This window comes from Rhinoderma darwinii, chromosome 2 (assembly GCF_050947455.1).
Source record: "Rhinoderma darwinii isolate aRhiDar2 chromosome 2, aRhiDar2.hap1, whole genome shotgun sequence".
Lineage (NCBI taxonomy): Eukaryota > Metazoa > Chordata > Amphibia > Anura > Rhinodermatidae > Rhinoderma > Rhinoderma darwinii.
The window spans coordinates 475,024,602-475,031,988 of record NC_134688.1 but is presented as its reverse complement, the minus strand read 5'-3'; positions in this window follow the sequence as shown (position 1 = coordinate 475,031,988).

Here is a 7,387-nt window from a genome sequence, read left to right as displayed (position 1 = left end):
CAAGGGGGGAGGAGTGTGGCACTATTTACAAGGGGGGCTGTGTGTGTGGTGCTATCTACAGGGGGCTGTGTGTGTGGTGCTATCTACAGGGGGCTGTGTGGCGCTATCTACAGGGGGCTGTGTGTGGCCTCTTTAATTTATTTTCTTTTAATTTATTTTTATGTTAATTACATTATAGAACTATATCGCTTGTAAAATGTAGAAATGCTTTTATACTCAAGTTACATAAAAAAAATTGTGAACAAAAAAATTACATCTCATTGATTGGTAGGGAAAGAAAACATGGTGAGGGGGAAGGAGATGTCGGGAAATAAGTTGGGGGGGGGGGCGCCAATCTGAATCTTTGCCCCGGGTGCAGGAGAACCTAGCTACGCCTCTGGGATAGGGATGCATTGGGCTACGGACACAGTGGGATACATTTGGCTAGGGATACATTGGGATACATTGGGCTAGGGATACATTGAGATAGGGATACATTGGGCTAGGTATATATTGGGCTAGGGATACATTGGGCTAGGGATACATTGAGATAGGGATACATTGGGCTAGGTATATATTGGGCTAGGGATACATTGGGCTAGGGATACATTGAGATAGGGATACATTGGGCTAGGTATATATTGGGCTAGGGATACATTGGGCTAGGGATACATTGGGCTAGGGATACATTGGGCTAGGGATACATTGGGATACATTGGGCTAGGGATACATTGGGCTAGGGATACATTGGGCTAGGGATACATTGGGCTAGGGATACATTGGGATACATTGGGCTAGGGATACATTGGGCTAGGGATACATTGGGCTAGGGATACATTGAGATAGGGATACATTGGGCTAGGGATACATTGAGATAGGGATACATTGGGCTAGGTATATATTGGGCTAGGGATACATTGGGCTAGGTATACATTGGGCTAGGGATACATTGGACTAGGTATACATTGGGCTAGGGATACATTGGGCTAGGGAAACATTGGGCTAGGGATACATTGGGCTAGGGAAACATTGGGCTAGGGAAACATTGAGATAGGTATACATTGGGCTAGGGATACATTGGTCTAGGGATACTGTAAAAATTACTTAGTAGCAAAGCAAGTACATTAACGGTAATACAGGAAAAAGGTAGGGGAACTAGGCATAACCCTAGTGACACTGATAATAAAGGAGGTAGTAGTGGTGGGCGACACGAGTGAGTGAATCCCACCATTATACCAGCCCTTTTATAGATACATTTGGATCGGGATACATTGAGTCGTATAACAGTTACATAAAACAGCTTTCAATGGAACATAGAAACATAAAGGGGTGTTGTCTGTTAGTGGCGCTCCCCAATACTGCCTAGTCGGCTCTGATTGGATGAGAGCCTCTGACAGACAGATCTTCCCCCTAATTACACCCCAGATGTCCAATTCAACTGTACAGCAGCGCACAGTCCACCGAACTCCAGTAGCGACTGCTGATAGGGCGCGCTTACTTACGGTGGTCTTACACGGCCATCTCGTTGATCGGTGCTCATTTGCTCCTTTCACAAACAGAAATTATGGGGACGAGGGCTCATGACCTGCCTAAGTAGAGTCGTGTGTTAATGAACCTTCCCTTACCCATCTTATCCCTCCACTCCCACCTTTAGGAAAGACACGTGACACCGAGGTTGGATGTGAAATGGCCACAGCAGCCGTTTATTAATTTCACAGTTTTATAAAACAATTTAAATCCGAAACATTCGGATAACTAGTTAGGAATCCACCAGAGAATTCCTCCTAATAATTCACATGACCCAACATGGGTCAGAATCGTAAATAACAATTTTAACGTTAACATTAACCCGAGCAGAGGAAGTCCTTGAAGCCCTTTCAGATATTCCTTTTTTAAGAACACACCGAGTTAGCCATCTGCAAACCACCAATTACCTCCGGCCGTAAACCAGCTCGGAAGCACCGTTCACCTCAGCAGATGGCTCCAACCACTAGAAGTCCACTTCAAAGGGATAACACCCGATGAAGCCCTCAAGTGATATACCGACCACTAGAAGTCCACTTCAAAGGGATAACACCCGATGAAGCCCTCAAGTGATATACCGACCACTAGAAGTCCACTTCAAAGGGATAACACCCGATGAAGCCTTCAAGTGATATACCTTCCACCAGAAGACCACTTCAAAGGGATAACACCCGATGAAGTCTTCAACCATGTACCTTTTTTGGGGGACGCATACCCCCGATGCGACCCCCCCACCATTTTGTACTGACTGGCCTCAAGGACTCCCCCCGCCACAGCGAAACAGGCCTTGACCACCTTAAGCCTGTGAGTTCCGCCACACCACCACCGCCCTTTCTATTCCTTCTGCTATCGCCAAGCTCCAAAGATCAATGCCAACCTCGGTCAGATGAACCCCATCACTCCTCCAGAAGTTCCCCACTCCTGACTCCAAATCCCTGTGCCGCACACAAATGCCCCCGTTTTTTGCTACGAAACGGGACACCGCCCGATTAACTTTAATGCGAGCCTTATTGACTCTCTCCACTGACCTAGCCAACCGCCAATGTTTCCTCGGGACTATGTCCGACCACACTATCACCAACTTGGGATAAGAAACCCACAAACACAACATATCGTGTTTGATATCCCGCACCAACTCACGAAAGGGGCGGGCTCCTAAGTCATTCCCACCCACGTGCAACACTAAGACCTCCGGAACCCTATCGAGCCGGGCATATGTCTGGAATTCCGCCAACACCCTGCTCCACGACATACCTCTAAATCCCAGCCAATGCACAACCGCATCCTGTCGCGGAATGCGCAACTGGCGACCATCCGGGCGGACGTCTGCCCTCAAAGCCCCCCAGTGCACGTAAGAATGACCCATCAACCACACCAAACACGGAGGCGAATCTGAAACGGAAAAACAGTTAGGCACCACCATACAACACTTTAAAAGCGTTACCCACAAACCTCATAACATATGGGGCGGACATAGGACTTAAACCTGTTGGACTCCCAACGACCAATACGCCGCACCCCCTCATCATCCGACCCCCAGCGCCCCGCTTCTGTTGCTGCGCCAATCCTGAAGGAATGAGATGAATATGAGCCTGCCGCAACCCCAACCGCCGTCAAACATTTTTTTTTTTTTAAATACAGCTCCAAACTGAAACCTGGACAAAAACGACCCGTCCACATGACGTAACAAAGGCAAATCTGGAGACCCCCTTTTTGGCGTAAAACCCCCCATGCACTCTACTGGACACATAACCGACCCCGGGAGGGCGAACAAACTATCAGTTTACCCTTCCCTACTTGGTCAGTTTTTGACCGACGCAACCATACCTCCAGCCGATCTGCGAATAGGCTCACCTCCCCAGATCTCAGCCCCCCTGCCTGTTTGGTACTTGGCGACACCCACTCACCTATTCTAAATGCCAAGCCAGTACAAAATTGCCACCAACCTGTCTCTATCCGTATTGACGTCACCCAACTCTCTTACCCACTCCTCCCACTGCCTCCAACAAGCAGCATAAGCACTCCACGTCGTGCGCGCCAAAGAACTTTGTAACAGTTGTTCTACGGGACCGATACCAGATCCCAAAGATGATCCGGACAAGCCAAACCGAGACGATCCGCTCCCGGTGCCAATTGCCGAAACCGGTCCCACTGCGAGCGAGAAAGAGCATCAGCGATACAATTCCATACTCCCGGGACATGCACCGCCACCACCCACGCGTTCAACGACAAACACACCAACACTAAATGTCGCAACAATTGAACTACCGGAGGAGAGGACGCCGTGATGTTATTAATGGCCAGCACCACCCCCATGTTGTCGCAGTAAAAACGGACCTTCTTATCCCTGAGCCTGTCCCCCCAAATGGTAGCCGCCACCACGATGGGAAACAGCTCGAGCAGGGCCAGATTCCGCGTGATTCCACTGGACACCCAACTAGCCGGCCATTGACCTGCGCACCACGGACCTCCCCCGTAAGCTCCAAAACCGCCCGCCCCAGCCGCATCCGTAAAAATATTCAAATCACTCGTATCCCGCGCTGGGGCCATCCATAGCGAGCGACCATTGTACTGACCCAAGAAGTCATCCCAAACCTGAAGATCAGCTCGGTGCTCCTCCTTGAGCCGCACAAAATGATGTGGCGCACGCACTCCCGCCGTTGCCGCCACCAACCTCCTACCAAACACCCTCCCCATCGGCGTAATCCGGCAGGCGAAATTCAACTTCCCCAGCAGCGACTGAAGCTCCCGCAGCGTCATTTTTTTCAGTCTACAAGCCCGCCGTACCTCCAGCCTCAAAGCACCCAACTTATCCGCAGGGAGACGACACTCCATTGCCACCGAGTCTATTTCAATACCCAAAAAACAAATCGTCGCTACCGGGCCCTCCGTTTTTTCCGGCGCCAAAGGAATCCCAAAATCCCTCGCCACCTTCTGTAGTGTATGAAGCAAATTACCGCAAACCGGCGAACCCCCCGGGCCAACGCACAAAAAATCATCTAAGTAATGGATCAACGAGTCGACCCCGGATACTCCCCTCGTTACCCACTCCACGAAGCTACTAAACGCCTCGAAGTATGCACAAGAAAGGGAACACCCCATCGGAAGGCACCGATCCACGTAAAAAGCCCCATTCCAAAAACAACCCAACAGCCGTTGGCTTTCCGGATGAACTGGCAACAACCTGAACGCCGCCTCGATGTCGGTTTTTGCTAGCAGCGCACCTGGACCCGCAGCCCGCACTAAACCCACCGCCTTATCGAATGAGGTATAGACTACGGAGCACAACTCGTGATCAATCCCGTCATTTACCGACGAACCCTTGGGATACGATAAATGTTGAATCAAACGAAATTTTCCGGGCTCGCGTTTAGGGACAATACCCAACGGGGACACAACTAAATCTTTTACAGGCGACTCAACAAACGGCCCCGACATGCGGCCCAACGAAACTTCTTTTAACAACTTTTCCGACACGACTTTTGCATGCAAGTAAGCCGATTTTAAATTCCTCCGCGTAACCGGAACCTCATAAGGAGGCGGAGGAATAACAAAACCAACACGAAACCCTTCGTAAAGCAACTTAGCCGCCGCCCTATCCGGATACTCATTTAGATAAGGGGCCATCTTTTCCACCCTCACCGGCGACACCCCCTTGACCAGCCGCGGAGGGCTGGTTCCCTGACCTCTTTTTTCGCAGACAGTTTGCCGCCCCGTGTGATGCACCATTGCACTCGGAACACACGTGCTTGAACCTGCACGTGGCCCCGAACTTACACTGGCCTTCATTAAATTGCCAGCAAAAACCCGCCTTTCCCCCGCCGCTTTGTCCAACCTGACTAGACTGGCCTCCCTGGCCGCCGCTCCCGGGAAAGGACTGCCTAACCGGAGCCGTAACCCGTAACCAGAGAGCAATATCCTTCTGGTCCCACCGAATCGCCGGCCGAACCGCTTTCCGCTGACGGAATTGCTCATCGTATCGCAGCCACGCCTGACCCCCATACGCCCTATGAGCCTCCCCAATGGCATTAAAATAACAAAACAACGCCGAGCAATTTTCCGGCGCCTTTTCCCCTATCACACTAGCCAATATGGCGAACGCCTGCGACCAATTAACGACCGTCTGCGGGATAAGCCTATACCGCCGCCGTTCCTCCTCGTCCTTTTTACTCTCGTCCCGCTTGCCCTTATCCAAATTAAATTTAGCGAGCGGCAAGAGAGAAAAAATCTCAACATATTCGTCCTTCCAGATCCGCTCGCGCACCTCCTGCTTTAAATGCGCCCCCAACGGACCTTCGAAACAAACGAACACCTCGCCCCGAGCATGGTCATCAATACGCACCCGATCGCCATCCTTTTGTGCCTCGGTCTGTACCGACACCGCGACCGCCTCCCTAACCGCCAGCATGGGCCGCGCCTGTACCAATCCCACGTCCCTGGGGCCCTCCCACACTACCGCCGGGGACACTTCCGTAGCTACCGGCGCCGCCGCCCTGTCTAGGCGCCTGACCAGCTCCCTCAAGCAACCCACTAAATCTGCCAGACCCGCGCCATCGTGCCCGCCCGCGCCACTACCGGCCACCGATGCGACGCTAGCAGCCCCCCCGCCGACACCCGACATAAAAATCGCTGGATATGACAATGATGGAGTTACACACTCACCGGGCCGCACAGGCGCTGTGTTCCCGTCAGCCGGACCATCCTGACCTCGACGATACACGTCCAGTTCACCTTCCTCCAGCTCCTCTCTCGCAGACGACTGGCCATCCCACCGTCATCTTCGGATCGGAGATGATGAAGCGCTGACTGATGGTCCGGCAACCTGCCGCCCGACCGATGGAACCCAGACTTCCGACTGGACCTGTTGCCTCAACGTCGCTGCAGATCTAGGCGTCCGTCTCGATGATCCTGAAGAAGCCTGCCCCCTGGCCGGAACATCACCAGGCGGGGCGGCCGTACCTCGTCCTCCAAATCTTCCATCCGACGGTGGAGGGGTGACAGGGAGCCCGGCCTGCGACTCCCTGCTCACCGCCGGACCCCGTCGCGGCTTGGGATTCCTGCCAGGACGCAGGGCCTGGGAAGGGGCGGTCCCCCCAGCTGCCTGGCCTGCAGCGTCCGAGATCGGGCTCCCTCTGCGACGCCGTGTCCGCGGGACTGCCTCAGGACTGAGGCGCTCTGGAGGTCGAGACCGCCGGGAGGGACGAGTCGACCCGGCCTGCATCGCCGTCACCCCCGGCAACGCTCTCTGCCTGCTCCGGACAGGAGCAGTTGTTGCCGACTCCCCCCCCCCCGCCGCCATGCTAGGAAGGGGGCCGGGGGAGGGGAGCCTGTCTCCTGCAACAGACCCCGAACGCCGTGCCTGACGTGGCAACACGGCGTCCGGGATCCTTGCTAATGCAGCCACGGTCTCCTCCAGCCATCCGGGACCGTGGTGCACAGCAGCAGCACGCAGCTGCTCTAACAACCCTGCCTCTGCCATACTGAGCGAGCACGGGCAACGGGGAGCTTGTTTCTCCCTGTGTTACTCCTCCCGCTGCTTCCGGCTCAATGCCGCAAACAGCGGGAAGCTCAGCAACGGCCCCCTGACTCCTCCTTGTCCCTCCTCCACCTCCTCCTAACTCTCCCTCCAACTCTCCCCTACCTATTAACCCTTTCCCTACCAGTGAGGTCATGGAGGCTTCCCCTTAAGCCCTGCAGGCTGCGTCCAGCCTCTTCTTTACTGCGATCGCTCGTCCCCACACATTCTATCATGTCGGCAGCGCGTCTCCCTGTTTACACACCAAGACGTGCTGCCGACAACCATAACATTTTCAGCATTTAAAGCGATACAATCAGCCGATGAACGAGCGTTGCTCTGTTTACACAGGGCAATTATAGGGAACGT